The following is a 15,639-nucleotide window of genomic DNA, read 5'->3' as shown; positions in this document are numbered from 1 at the left end:
CTACCTATTGTGTCTATTGCTTCCCATGTCATGTGTGGCCTGACATAAGAACTGAAATTCAGCTTCACTTTTTGTCTTTGTACTTTTTTTTAGGAAGCACAAATCTCATCTGTTTTCTTATTTAGATGCACATATTGAACCAGTCACTTAGGAATCTGTAATCTTTGTTTCGGATGCTGGTAGATTATGATTTTCTGAGTATTGTGCTCCGCCCAGAGTGAACCATACAGTATAACCAGCAGGCTGTGCTATTCTCTTATTTAAGACCATAATTCTTTCTGGGTAGGCTATATGATAACATGCAATGGCGTTTAAGACAGGTGTAATCAAAGGAGTACCATCAGAAATCTATAGATCCATAGATAAAATATGAGAAAATAAAAATAAATAGAAGGGGAAAAAACATTCTAAAGACCAGTTCACTATACATACCAACATTGGGCAAGGTTGTGGAGCTATACAAATAACAAAAAGCTAAACTGTTCTAATCAGTGGCTCTGGCAAAACTAAGCCTCCCCTGATGGTATGGAAGATCACAGTTAGTGTGCTGGTGGCTGAGATGAGAGTACTGTACCTGGCGCAGCACCCACAGCACTGCCATCAAGTCAATAAGTATAGGGCTATGGTATAGGGTAGATTTCCTTTTAGTCCTTTAAAATATTTTGGGGTGAGTTTATTCATCTAGTTGGGGAAGAAAACATCATATTTAAAACAAAATATATTGAACCAGAACATCTTAGCTCAGTGCTGTGGGACAAAGGAATATTGTCCCACTCTATTCCACTCTATTCAGATTCCCTGCTTCGAGCTGGCAGGTCGAGCTATCCGCCAAGGTTCGGCCCAAGACCAGCCTTTTCCCAAAAGGCTTGTGGCTTATGGCAATCCTGATTCATGCCGACTATGCAACCAAGGCTAATGGAGAAGGTTCTGTATCTGTCCCTCGATCAGTATCACTGTGTGGTCTACCTCAATGACTTCCTAGTTCACACAGCAGATTTTGAGAGGGCCTTGACACAGAATTGAACCCTGGACTCCCATGTGGGAAACCAAACATCTATCACCCAAGGGGATTCCCCTTGACCAGGGGAGATATTAGTCTTATGAGCTGCTAGGGCTACTCCATTACATCCACCCCCCCCCCCCTTTTTATCCCTCAGGCAGGGCTACTCTTGTCCTCCCTCCACCGGGAAACACGATCTGGCTTAAACCGGCTGACACATAAGGGACTTTTATTTGGAACGAGGCGTGCCACACCATGCACCTTTCCTGGCATTAACCAAACCTGAATACACTGACGCCATGCAGTGACAAGGGCCTGGGTGCAGTGCTGTCTCAGGAGGGGGAGAGCGTGGAAAGAGTGGTTAATGGTTGCATATTGTTGCTGCCTGAACCGTGCTGAGACGAACACTACAGCGTGACCCGGCAAGAGCCGTTGCTGGTGTGGACACAAAAGTTCCTGCTCGGGAGCGACCACGCATCACTGACCTGGCTCCTGAATATGAAAGAGCCAGAAGGACAGCTGGCCCGGTGGCCCGAAACACCGTAGAGTTATGATCTCAAACATCCCATTGAGCAGGCCGTCTCCATGGCAACACCCAGGGGCTGTCCATGTACGGCCAAGCTGTCAGACGCGGTCCACAGAGTGCAGCTGGGTGCAGGGCAATAAGGTGGTCATACATCGGGACCGGCTGTCACCTTCTCAGCCCCTCTGCCAGCATAGGGGAGGACCAGGTGGAGGTAGAGAGAGCCCCTCTGCTCCAGATGACCCTCCCCTGGGGACCTGGGAAACGCAGCGTGTCCATGGCCTTGGCCTCTCTGGGGATGTGCCGTTCTGAGAGGCTTCCAAGCATGCCTCGAGAGGCGCTTATATATATTCATTGATATATCTCAACCAGGCGCAGAGGTTATGTTTTCACCCCTGTCTGTGTGTCTGTCTCTCTCTATATCTGTCTTTTGGTCTCCGTCTGTCTGTATATATCCAATAATCTCGCAAACTTACTTACATACTTGTTGTGTTGTTGTGTTATTGTGTTCCCTTGGGGGAAAACAATAAGAGATAGGGGTAGCTGTGTGATTCAACCCCTCCACTTTTGTTGTTATGAGTGAGGTTGGTTTGGTGTTTGTGTGCTTGTTGACACAATTATGAAGAGTAGGCTATTCCTATAGAGAGAGTTTGCCAGTGTGCATCGATCATTACAATACTGTGTTCACAGGACCAGAGCAGTTTAAGTCCATATATCTCAATATTCATCCTCTCTCTCTCTCTCTCTCTCTCTCTCTCTCTTTAACAGATTGCTGTTACACAGCAATCTGTTAAAGAGCTTTCACACTCCAAATCCAATTAACCTGGGTATGGAGTATACTATAGGCTACTATAGATTAAACTGTATTCGCTAATTACCCAGGAAAGTGTGTGTGTGTGTGTGTGTGTGTGTGTGTGTGTGTGTGTGTGTGTGTGTGTGTGTGTGTGTGTGTGTGTGTGTGTGTGTGTGTGTGTGCGTGAGTGAGTGTGTGCGAGTGAGCGTGCATGCGCATGCGAGTGTGTGTGCATAGGGACATAAACATTGACGCTTTTTTATTTTAGAAGTGCGGGTACACTTCCTAATTATGGAGTGTGGGTTGCAGCGATGCAAGCTCAGGTACATTTGATGGTTATATTATAGTAATGACAAACCAAGCCAAAGTTATGTGTTGTGCTTGAAAGGAAGTACTGTATTAGAGCAGGCTTTGTCTCCATTCCGGGTAAATTGCACCATTTATCCAATATGCATATGAAGTATAGTACTGTACATATAGTTGTACATCTATACATACATCAATATCTGACCATATATCTTAACAAAGGATGTGAGGACCACGAGGGGTCCAAATGGACCCTTGTGGGTTGGTGGCGCATCGTCGAGATGCCCTGTTTGGACGAAGTTTCGACTCAATCCAACCTCCTATGACTTCAGGGTTCAAGGTTCAAGGAGTTTCTTTTGTGGCTTTCGCATTTTTTTTATAGAGGGACAGACAGTAGGCTGACAGGAAACGTGGAGAGAGATGGGGGGTGACACGCAGTAAAGGCCGTCGGGATCGGGAGTCGAACCCGCGGCACACTGCAAACTGGATTATCAATCAAGGTGCCTGGACCGCTGAGCCACGGCCCAGGCTGGTTCAAGGAGTTTTATTGTCATTCCATGCACGTTCTGTCCAAGTACAGAACGAAATTTAGCACAACGGTGTCATTCTCTGGGGATAACAGATATAACTTTTTATTCTATATTTTGTTATTGCAGAGCACATACAGTGAATGTTTCAGATATTGAGTTATCCATAATCAATATCTGAACCTCATCTGAACCACAGATACTGTAATATAAAGTTGCCTTCCTCACAGTTACTTTACTTGGCTGAGACATCATTCAGGGTTTCTTGGTGCACCTACATTTAATTTGCAATGGATTGAATTTAAACTGCAAGGATATTGCAATAAACCTTAAACCAGGAATTCAATAATATCAGTCGAAAGAGTGATATTTATAGTGAAATCCTCTGAAGAGGGTGAAAGATGAGGGGTAAGTAAAAGTGTATTTTTGAATGTAAAAATCCCAGAGACGGCCATTTGTATCTAGTCTACCCTTACTTGTGAAATTACATTTGTACACTCTCAAGGTTCAACACTGAGGATTTTACAGTGTACTTAAACCTGATTCCGCTTTTCAGATATTTTCCTATCTGTGCAGTTACACTTAAACAGCTCACCATCTATTTGTGCTAAAGTGAGGTTGGCTGGAATGTGAGGCACAGGCTACTTACTGTATATGGTTTATATGGCCCGGTTTCCCATGGTGTAAGAGGTATGGTGTTACACATGCTCAGATGCCCTCTAGGCCGCACACAGAAGCCTGTGAACATAGACATTTATTATATTTATGTATATATTTCAGTATACAGATACACGCTGGTTACTGCATATGTTATATATCTCTCTAATCTAGACCTACTGGTTGAGAACCATCACAGTTATCAAGCTTTCCTCTGGTTCTTCACCGCATCCATCTCTGTAGCCAGATATTGGTTCCATAGCACTCTAAAATGCAATCAGCATCTGACCCCAGGACTCTGAGTCCCCTCATCATCTTCTCCTCTCATTCTGCCCAATATTTGGTCTCATTCTTTAATACCGACTGCTGCCTACTGTCATCCGAAGATGAGATGAGAAGAGAAAAAACATCCCTGGCAAGCAATCTTTCTATAATTTTTATCCCACGATTTTGTAACCCATTTTTCACCCCTGTGTCAATTATCTAATGTGATCCTGGGCTCTACAAACCCTCCGCCAACCTATAGTCCCCATATATGGGGGACATGAGTTGAGCAATCTGTATTCCATGAAAAGCCGTAGTCAAAGAAATCCTTTTCCTACTCCCACTTTTTCCCCTCGCTCAGCTCTCCTAAGGTGCCTTCCTTTCTTTTTTCCATTTTTACCTACATCTCTTGTGATTTCTCATCCTCTCTGGACGAAAGTGGTTACACATTGTTATTGTTGTTATTAATATACCGGTAATTAATATTAGATATTTAAGTTTCTCTGTCTATGTCTCCAAAGTACGGTAACTGACACTGACCTATGTATGGGATTATTATATGTAAAGTATTTGCCCTCAATAGTAGAGGGCAAAGTCAAGTTTGTCCTTGTGATGGAACAGCAAGCAGCTTGGATGAAAACGGACACAGCCAGGCAATGGTGCATGAACTCCTCCAGAAGAACCCATAAGGATGAAGGTCTGGGGAGTATATTAACCAACCAGCATTGTGACCTACAAACAATGGGTGAAAGGCGTAGTCTGCATGCCTCCACTGGCAACAGCTGTGGCCGGAGGCATTATGTTTTCAGGTTGTCCGACGTCCGTGGCACTGTCCATCAGTCATGCATGGGTGCAGCTGCCAAAAAGCTCTTTCTGTCTCGGTCCAAGAGCTTAATGATTGATGAATCGAACACCCACCGACCGCCATGTGTGCCAGGTTGTGGCTAGGAGGAGCTCCCAGACTTCACAGTCCTGACCCCATCACCGCTTCCTCATTGCCACAGGACTTTGATCCAAAATATAGAACGGACTGAGGATGCCTGTGTGTGACAACATTTAATGTGTGGAGGCCGATGTGCCTGCAGCCACCCACCACACGATCCATGGCAGAGAGATGGGGGCCACGATCCAATGCCATGTGTCCGGGGGGCATATGTTGGTCCGAAGTAGGCCTACACATGTGGCCGGTATAAGGGCATGCCAGCATTTCGACATACCCCATCACCCGCGTGGCTCTGACATGTGTGGCCGGTTAAGACTCACCCGTGGCTTCTGCGTGTGGTTAGGGTTAGGTTTCAGGCCCCGGATTGGACAGTTTGGCAATTCTGGCATATACCAGAAGGGCTGGCCAGTCATAAAAAAAAGTAATATAAAAATACATAGTAGTTCTCTTTGGGCCGTCTTTGGGTCGGTGAAGACCACAAATGCCAGGGCCAATTTCCTGTGCCAGTCCGGGCCTGGTTAGGGTTTGGGATAGCTAGGGTGTCGGACTGTTAGTACGTCAGACAGGGAACCACCCTTTGTTACAGCCTTCACGCACCTCCACTGCTATTGTGACTCGCTGTCATCCTCTTGGTTGGATCGCACTTTGTGTGGAACATCCCCCTTGACCTTATGGATGACACTACATGGTGCAAAGGTCCAGACGGCAACATGAATACCAGACATGGAGGAGGCTGACAGACAGCCCAACACACACCAGCTCAGATGTAATGGACTGGCCATGTGGAACACACCAGTTTCTCCACCATGGAAAACTGTCAACCCAAGAAGAAGACATTGACAGCAGCAACACGATCTGTTCAGTTTCAATGGAAATAATTTGGATTTTAAGTTTACAGGTACATGTAATGTATAGCACAAGGTGCTATACATTTGGTGACATTGTTGTAGCATTGTTGACTGACTTATAGGCCTAGTGTACTGTATTTGATTTGATTTTTGTGTCTACGGTATTTGTCTTTGTCTTTATGAAAGTCTTGCTTATTGTTGTTGTCATAATTGTCTTGATCACTTTCACTTTTTCACGTCCTTTTTGTAAACAAAAAAATGTTCAATAAACAGATTGTGGAAAAAAATAAGAAAAGGAGAAAAACAGCATTTAAAAGTCAAAACTGCATGCTGTCATAGCTCACTGAGGGATATGTTATATACAGAAGCACGAGTTCAGAGCATGACTTTCCTTGTATGACAGGCCTGTGGCTGTATGACTGTCTGCTGTCATGTACTGTACACCAAGTCCCAGAACAGTGAGCCACTGTAAGCAGTCATTAATTTATAGCGCTAGTGTGAATTATATAATTTATATTCATTGACCTTGCAAAGCACCAACATGTTCACAAATAGCAGACCTACAAGGGAAGTTACTTAACCAACCGATCATGCTGACCTTATGTTTTGTATAAACATAATGCTGATTATACATAGAATTTCAATTTACTATTGAGCATGCAATGAATCAGAATCAGGTATGTTGTCACACCACAGGTTTATAAGGTTAAAAGGTGGTGAAATTTGGTTTTGCGCATATAGTTCCCATCGTCTCATTATTTCCATAGAAAAAAAGAAAGGGAATAAGAAGAAGAAGGGGGGCAAGTGGGAAAGGAGATCAAACAAGAAAAAAACCAAAACTGATCTGCATATTAATTTACACATATAGTAGCCTACCTGAGATAATATATATTTAACCCATTTTGACCTGAGATCAGATTCTAAAAATATCTTATACATCCTGACAGTTTTCTGAAAAAGCTATGTTTCTATGTCAGTGGTTCTTCGATTTTTCAAAAATAGCAGACCTACAAGCGCTTAGCACGCCACTCGGTGGCGCGCTAAGAGCTTGTAGATCTGCTATTTTTCAATAGCTAAAGCATAACATAATGCTAACACCAAAAGGGGCTCCCGCCAAAATGAGTTAATTTACACATAGTAGCCTACTTGAGATAAGATCAATTCAGTTGAATTAGCCAATGAACAACTGTGTCAATGTGAATGGGAAATGCACAAAGCCATTTGAGGGAGAAAATGAAATGTTTAGGCTGGAATGTCGACTTGGAATGAGAATTTCATCTATTTTACAACATGGCATCAGCGTTTAGTGTTTTGCATTCTGTGTGACCGCAATGAAAACTGAAGTAGTGTTGGTTTTGAGGTTACAATTTCAAGACATGCATCAAAATGATTGAGGAGAAACTGGAAGTATAGGCCTATAAATTTAAGATTGTTTGCAAGTTTGGGGATTTCTGTAGGTCATCTTGATTCTTAATTAAGAACTTAAGACCTAAACATAAAGAATATTGATTAGTTAAAATACATATACTGATACAGTGTTATCTAGGTCTGTAATAATAATTAATTCACAGCTACCTGGCTATTTAGGTCTGTATTTTGTCCATATGGGAGCAGCCTGTCACAGATAACGAATTATCAAGTCTTCTGTTAATTACAGAGCAACTTGTTGAGGGTATATACTGGAGGTGTGCAGGGAGATTGGGTTGTGTGTGTGTGTGTGTGTGTGTGTGTGTGTGTGTGTGTGTGTGTGTGTGTGTGTGTGTGTGTGTGTGTGTGTGTGTGTGTGTGTGTGTGAGGGGGGTACTAGGGGAAAAGATGGCATACATTTCAAATAAAGAGTAATGGGCTCCTACTTACTTTAATTTAATGCACACCCTTACTTGTGGCCTATTAGATTTCTTTAATGTTATAATTTCAATTTATTTTAATGAATGCACCTCCCCAATGTTAATGAAGACTAGTTATAACCAAACATATAATCTTGCTTTTTAATTAGATATTACATTAGGTCTGATCCTGAGTGGAGTGGAGTGGACCGCAGGTTTTGTCTACAAACATGAATTAAAAGTGATTCCTTTGAGTAATTTGGCATAAAATAGCAGATCTACAAGCTCACAACGTGTCCGAAGAGATTTGGTGAATTGGTGTAGACAGAAAGAAGCAGTCCAAGTAGAGTCAAGTCAAGTCAAGTCGGTTTCACTAAGCGTATAGAGGATTTAAGGGAATCCAGTCACACAAACTATATGGCTGCAGGCTGATAAACGCAGGTTGTGTGCAGGATCGAGCCTTCTGTCCGGTCCATCTTTGACTCATTCGATTGGACAGAGGGGGAAATGCAGTGTCTAGTGTCTTGGTCATTTATCTGCTTCAAATAGACTTTTCCTCTATTCGAGGCGCCCTAGACACAAGGTGTTTGCAACAAACAGAAACAGGGCGACAAACCACTCCACTTCCAATTGCAAAGCAATAGACGGCCGGGCCCCATAGGCAGACTCAAGTCTTTTGTGTCCATATCCTAAAGTGGTTAACAGGCCATATGACGTTCTGTGACTTCTGTGTCCGTGTTCTGTATCCCCATTATATTTTTCCTGTGTTCCTTTGTTTTTAGTAGTTGGTGTTTTCCAGTGATTTTGAAGTGTTGTATTTTCCATGTTTCTTAGTTGCAGTTAAGAGTTTCACCTTTAACTTGTGTACAGTACCTTTTATTTTGTAGTATTGTTTTGTGCAATCCTGTCAGCCCCTGTAGTTCTCTACCTGCCTTGTCTAACCGTTAGTTGTTGTTTTCCACCTGTGTCCTCCAACCAATCACTGTATTGATTTGTCAGTTGTTCACCTAGCTGTGCCTAGTTAGTCTGTGTCTATTTATACTCCCCTGTTTGTTCAGTTCCCATGCTAGTTTGTCACTTTATGTCAAGACTGTTCTGTTCCTTGTGTATGTATGATTATCTCCTAGTCGTATTCCTGGTATTTGAAGTTCCTTGTATTGATCGTGTTGGTTTTTTGGAATACAAACCCTTTGATTGAAGTCTTGCCTGCACCTACAGTATCTGGCTGCATTCTTTGCCTGCCTGCCTTTGCACTTGACATGATCGTTGAATTACAGTATCTGTCCAGAGAACTGACAGCGATTGAAATTGGTATGCTACATACATACAACAACACTACAGTCACTCACAACTTGGAGTCACATGAATTCATGGAGTGGTAATGATGTTGCTTGTTCGTCCTCCGCAGCCTTTATGCAAATGAGACTACAGAGCTGCAGCAGCAGATCCACCATAGCAGATTTAAGTGGCAACTGTAGTGTTTCGTTCTGCAAAACATATTTTGCTCAGACAGCTTTTTCTGTGAAAGGAGAAGTCCTTATACTTGCTACCTGATCACTTGAAATGTGTTGCAGACTTCACCACTTTCAAGAGACCTACTGAATACTCGTTAACGTAGCAACAAAGCTGTTCTCATGTCTACAGTAGTACTATTCTGTAGCTATATGTTTTATTGTACCTTGCTGTATTTAGTATACTTTCCTTTTTACCTCACTACTTTCTCTTATTTTCAAACGCCCTACAGATAGGTGTTATATACACTATATGTATCTTTCCTATACATCTACAACAAATTTGAACCCAGGTCACATACCGTATGCAAGTGCAGCTTGCCATTTCTCATCGCTGTGTTTCAGTCCCCTGTCTGTGTGAGTGACTGTGACTTGTCTCACTAGTGTGTGTGTGTGTGAGTGATCTTTTTAAGTTTTAATATAGAATCTAGGCCAGAAGCGCTTGGGTGGCCCAGTGGTAAAGTGCCTGTGCGCACGACCGCAGAGGCTGGGAGTTCGAATCCACCGCAGTGCATCCGGCTTTGTCGATTCCTCTGTACAATACAAACGCAATTGGCCTGCGTTCAGGAGAGGGAAGCGACGGGCGGGGAGACAACAGCAGTTACAAAAATGCATGCAGGGACGAATTAATTGGCATAATGACTAAATTGGGGTAGAAAAAGGCGTAAAAAGCAACAACAAGAGAATCTAGGCCATGTCGACCCAACCTAACGTCCCAGGCTGCTGCTCATCCCACTGATGGTCCTGCTATTCTCTGGCATGGCTGCACGTCATCAACTGATCTCTCGATCTAGCAGCATCATCTACCTCCATCAGACAGTCCACCACAGCCCTGCTCCACCCTGTCCCATTTATTTTACAATAATAATGGCTTACAGTACATCAGGGGGCGTCATTTGAGGTCTCAGGGGATGGTTGCCCACCCGCATTGTCGCATTGTTGCATTGCGACACGTGTGAGCTTGTAGATTAACTTTCATTTTTTTCAATATCTTTTGTAAAATGACGCCTCTGCAGTAGCCTACATTATCTCTTACATAAAGTCTTACCAAAAACAAAAGGTATATATTTTTTTTTTGAGGGGCGCTATATATCAAATATACGGTATACATAAACATGAATATAGGATATATCATAAATAGAATACATACCGGTATATAATATATAAACATTTCTAGGTCTAACCATTTCACAGGGCATTCTCAAACCAAAGGAAATAACTGAAAGCTGAACTGCTGGTCATCCCATAGTACACAAATAAACTGGAACAAACATTTGACACAAAGCACATGGGCAGTGCAGTGAGTCCATGATGAGGTGACGAACAAACAGTTGATGTTCCATAGCGTTTCTGACTCACGTTTGCTCGCCTCTTGGACGCACACAGTTCCGAGGGTGGAGAGAGATGGTATTCTGGAGGGTGGTGGACAAGAAGCTGGTGTGGTGATCTAGCATGCATGAATGAATGAGTGCAGCTAATCCTACTTGTAGCCTCCCACACCTGTGTGCAGTGAGCAAGCTGCCAGCCACTCAGCTTTGATTGCTTGATTGAATTGATTGGCAGTGAGTCTCCATGGGCCTTTTGACAAACAGCCAATAATACATCCATGACATAGAGTGCACAGAGCAAATACACAATGTACAGTACATTATAAACAGTACAGGCCCAAAATATATGGGCCTGTACAAAGGCTAGTACACATCTGAACATGTGCAGGTGTTGGACTGTACATTTAAGATGATCCTTTTTTAAACTTCTCAAAGGAACTTTCAAGGCCTTTTTTAGTCTGGATTGCAGGTCATTCCACGACTATAAACAGTAATAGTGTAGATTCTGAATGAACATTAAATGCCATTGACAATGAATGGAGAATTTACGTCTTTGACTGTTTCTGAGCATATCGGCTGGGTATGTCGGTGGCCAGCCTTGGTCTGCCCAGCTTCAGCACAGTCGCCTCGGAAAACAAGGAAGTGAGTATTAATCAAATAGAATACATTTTCGGTTACTGCATCGTCTATTTATTTATCTCTTCAAATGTTTTCTATAACATCCTTGAGAGCCATGTTTAGCTGTAAATGACACTGTGTGTGTTTGACTAGACAGCGGTCTGTTATAGAGCGGAGCAGCCACCCAGTCATTATCAAGAAATAACACATCACTGCTGAATTCAGTGTTTGACCAATCAAAGTCAAGCATTCAACCAAGCCACGCAATATAAGGTTTCTCAAATCTAGCAACATACAGGCCTGCACATCTCTCTCTCTCCCTCTATCCTCTCCCTCTTCTCTCTCTCTCTCTCTACCTCTTTCTCGTACTCTCCTTTGCTCCCCTCCCTTCACCAATTACTGATTACCAATGACACTGTAGCCAATCACCACTGATTTTAAAGAAAAATTACCACTCATTTTAAAGACAAAGGATTGGCCAACGACAAACCCTCCAGCCAATCATGGCACAGCATGACAACCTTTACAACCAATCACAGCGCAGAAATTACACTTTCCAGCCAATCACAGTGCAAAATGACACATCCTCTCAATTGTATATAGATAGAGGTTCGGGCGATATGCGGCCCCTTTCTTCCCCCCCAAATTATGTACAGTGTGAGTAATGCGATTTAATAGATCATTATGTATGTATTTTGAGGTGTAACCAGTCTGGTCTCAGAGGCACTTGCCCGTCCGGCAAGTAGTACAAGAAAGGTGGTGTGGTTGCCTCGATCGCACAGATGCCTTTGGAAATATAGGCCCCTCCGACCGATCTTGCTAGAAAATGTCAAGTCACCCCTGTGATCATGTGTAAGTTGTGTGAGTTATCCCCCCAAAATCATGTTTTTTGCTTGCTTGGAAATCACTTTTGCTTTTGGCTGTCTGTTGATTAAACCACCCTCGACATGTAATTAAAAATTCGGGTGGATTGGATGGACATGCCATTCGTGATTTGTGGCATTTTTTGTAAAATAGGCCCCTCCCAAACTTTGGAAGACGATTACGGCCGATCGATATGGCCTATCAAAATATGTGGATAGGTCCAGAGATCATGTGTACCGATTTTTGTAAGATCTGGGCAAAATCTGTAGGTGGAAGACCAAAAAGTGTGTTTTGAAGAAAATTCTAAATGGTGGAAAATCTTTCTAGACGTATGGGCATGACCTATATGGGGAGATGTGTCATATGGGAGAAAGCAGGGGGCCTAGAACATATTACACACGCACGCACGCACGCACGCACGCACGCACGCACGCACGCACGCACGCACACACACACACACACACACACACACACACACACACACACACACACACACACACACACACACACACACACACACACACACACACGCACACGCACACACACACACACACACGCACACACACACACACACACACACACACACACACACACACACACACACACACACACACAGAGAGATAGATGTAAAGAATATTTGAATAAGGATGGAGGAGATGATAGAAAGAGTAAAATGAAAAGAGTAAGGACAGGAGAAGGGATCTGAAGAGCGGACAGGAGGAGAAGCAATTGTGTCTCTTTGTGTTAGAGGATTGATAACTAAGAACAAACACATCCAAGGTTTTGTTCCTTTGAGACACTTAATTAAATGCCTCGCTTAAAATGGAGGAATGAAAAGAGGCTCCTCAAAACTGATAACTTTGCCTGTTCTCCCCTCTGTCCTTTAACTCTGTTCTCTGTGTGAATCATTGTCAGCAGGCCAAAACATCCACTTCAGGTAGTAAAGCCATCTCCTATCCTCTTTTCTCATTCCCCTTTCTTTCTATTATCCTCATCCACTGGTCTTTTGTCTGTTTCCTTGTCCCCTCTCTTCTCTAATCTCCTCCCATTCTGTTATTGTCCTCAGACAAAGAAGCAGCCTAGGCTACTGTCGTTTTTATCCACATAGAACTTTCTTGTACTCTTCTCAAACAAAACCCCCGGAAATTATTGAAAGATTACTCGAAGATGGGAGCGCTTCTGAAATATTTTTTCGCTTCTGAAAACCAATTACCGCCTGTGTCCTGTGTGCCATTGGCATGGAGCATGGCTGTAATCAGCAGCAATTAAACTGCTGTTTAGTATTCTGCTCCTCTCATCCTCTCCTTATGAACACAGGAACACAGAGGAGTATAGCTAGGACACAATGCTCACAACAGCACCAATCCACCTGCTGCCCCCCCTCTACCTATTCAAACAAACATAATTGCCCATGCATGGAGGCCTACTTCAGTGCAGTGTGAAACAAACCGATCACTGAGAGTCAGTGGTGTACATCTGTAGTGGCTCAGAGGGCATGACCGCCATCAAACACACTGATTGGAGTCCATCCAGTTGGGCCCACCTTCACCAGGCTTTGCCACTCTCATGCAAATTGATAGCATGTTCCTACTGTGTGAAAATAGGCCCTACCTTGATCCTTGCAACATACAATATATGGTGTCCAATCATGAAAAATACAACCCTTCACTTTTGTCGCTGTACAAGCTGAAAGGTCAAAATGTAATCTACATAAATCAATTGAGGAAATTGGAGTATGATGAGAAATTAATGCAGAATGTGCGTGGGGGATACAGGAGTTGTAACCCTCCCCCATAATTAAAACTAGGCCATATAACACCCCCCCCTTCCCAATAAATTATTATGAGCAGAGGAGCCCATGTGGACAGTACTGTGCCCTGGCCCCTCGTGACAGACTTACGTCCCCGCTGTGAGTGATATTGCAGGCCCTGAGGAAATGTACCAGTCAAGGGCTGTTTTGCAGTTAATTTGCATTTGGCGGGTACTTCCTGCATGTTCCAAGCCTCCTCCTTGTCTCTACTTCATCTTCTGTGACCTGGAAAATGATGCCTGCTGTCCCAGTGGTAGAGGAGATAATGGTAGGTGTCTGAAACACCTCCTGGAGTCTCCTTCCAAGGGGATTCACAGTGACGGGTGCAGCAAGCAATTTCAATGGTCATGAAGTGTGGGTCATGACTCATGACCGAAATAATAAGATGGACGGGTGGCTGGCATCTCCTTTAGAGATAGGGTGAGAACAAAGTACAGTCATCCATGAGAGACTCACGGTACGTTTTAACAGCGGGCGAGCATCGGCCGACACATCGGCCAGTATCGCCCAGTATCGCCCGAAAAGATTAATTATTTCGGGCGACGTTACTCCGCCCACTTTTCGACCATCGCCTGTTCGCTTGCTATCGCCGGTATAGTGGCCGCGTCCCATAGACAAATAATGCACTTCCGAGAAAATTCGTCTGGCTGTCGCCTGCTGTTAAATTGTACTGTCTGAGTATATACTGCTTCTCCTGGACTGGGAAAGGAGCCAGTTTATAGGTGGTTTAATTGGTCATCTAGTAATATAATGATGCCTCCCGAGCATCTCCCTAAGGAGGTCCTCCATGAACATCCCACTGGGAAGAGACTATACAGTATACCAGATGGGTAGATTATATCTCCACACTGGCTTGGGAACGCCTTGGGATCCACCAGGAGGAAGTTGTTAATGTTGCTCGGGAAAGGGAAGTCTTGAAAGATTCTGGATAAGCGGTTGAAAATAGATGGATGTTTGTGGCTCTATAACAGCCACCGGGCATTTTTTTAAGCATAGAGCCTCAAACTTTGAGACACCTCAAGCTTGCGAGACATATATAGCCAATATATTGTGGGGGTCCCCAGCCCAAAATGAACCCCTGCAATATAGCACCATTTGTTTTAGAGTGCACTGTTCTTGCTGCTCTATCAATCATGCACAATTTGTGATGTACCTGTTCCTGTTAAAAGTGCTTCAGAGCAGGACACTGTGCACATGGGGCCACATTAACCCTGATTATACATATAATTCTGTTCAGTATTGCGGATTATAGAGAAAAGGTTTTCCTCACTCAACCTGAAATGGCATCCTCCCCTCTCACAGTCACAATGTCCTCACCTCAATTAAGAGGACAGACCATGTGAGGACACTTTGAGGTTAAACAAGCACTCACGAGCAAGCGTACACACGCACGCACGGGCGCGCGCGCGCGCGCGCACACACACACACACACACACACACACACACACACACACACACACACACACACACACACACACACACACACACACACACGCCTCCCCTGAGTTATTTCCATGATGGAGGACTGAAAAAGCAAGGCACACATTTGGAGATTAAATGATTTAGCTATACTGTATTCGCCTATAATTTTCCCCAGGGAGGTTGGCATACCTGGGGAAATTGAGGTTGGGAGCAGGGTGAAATTGGGGTGGTGGGGACTGGGGGGAGAGAGAGAGGGGTGGGGGGGGGGGTGAGAGAGAGAGTAGGAGGAGGAGGAGGAGGAGGAGAGAGAGAGAGAGAGAGAGAGAGAGAGAGAGAGAGAGAGAGAGAGAGCTTTTCCCTCACAGGATCGTATTAGCCCAACACTATAGGCTTCCAGCT

This window comes from Protomyctophum bolini (assembly GCF_963924005.1).
Source record: "Protomyctophum bolini genome assembly, chromosome: 4".
NCBI classification, from domain to species: Eukaryota; Metazoa; Chordata; class Actinopteri; order Myctophiformes; family Myctophidae; genus Protomyctophum; species Protomyctophum bolini.
The sequence above is the reverse complement of the archived record's forward strand: the minus strand, read 5'-3'. Positions refer to the sequence as shown.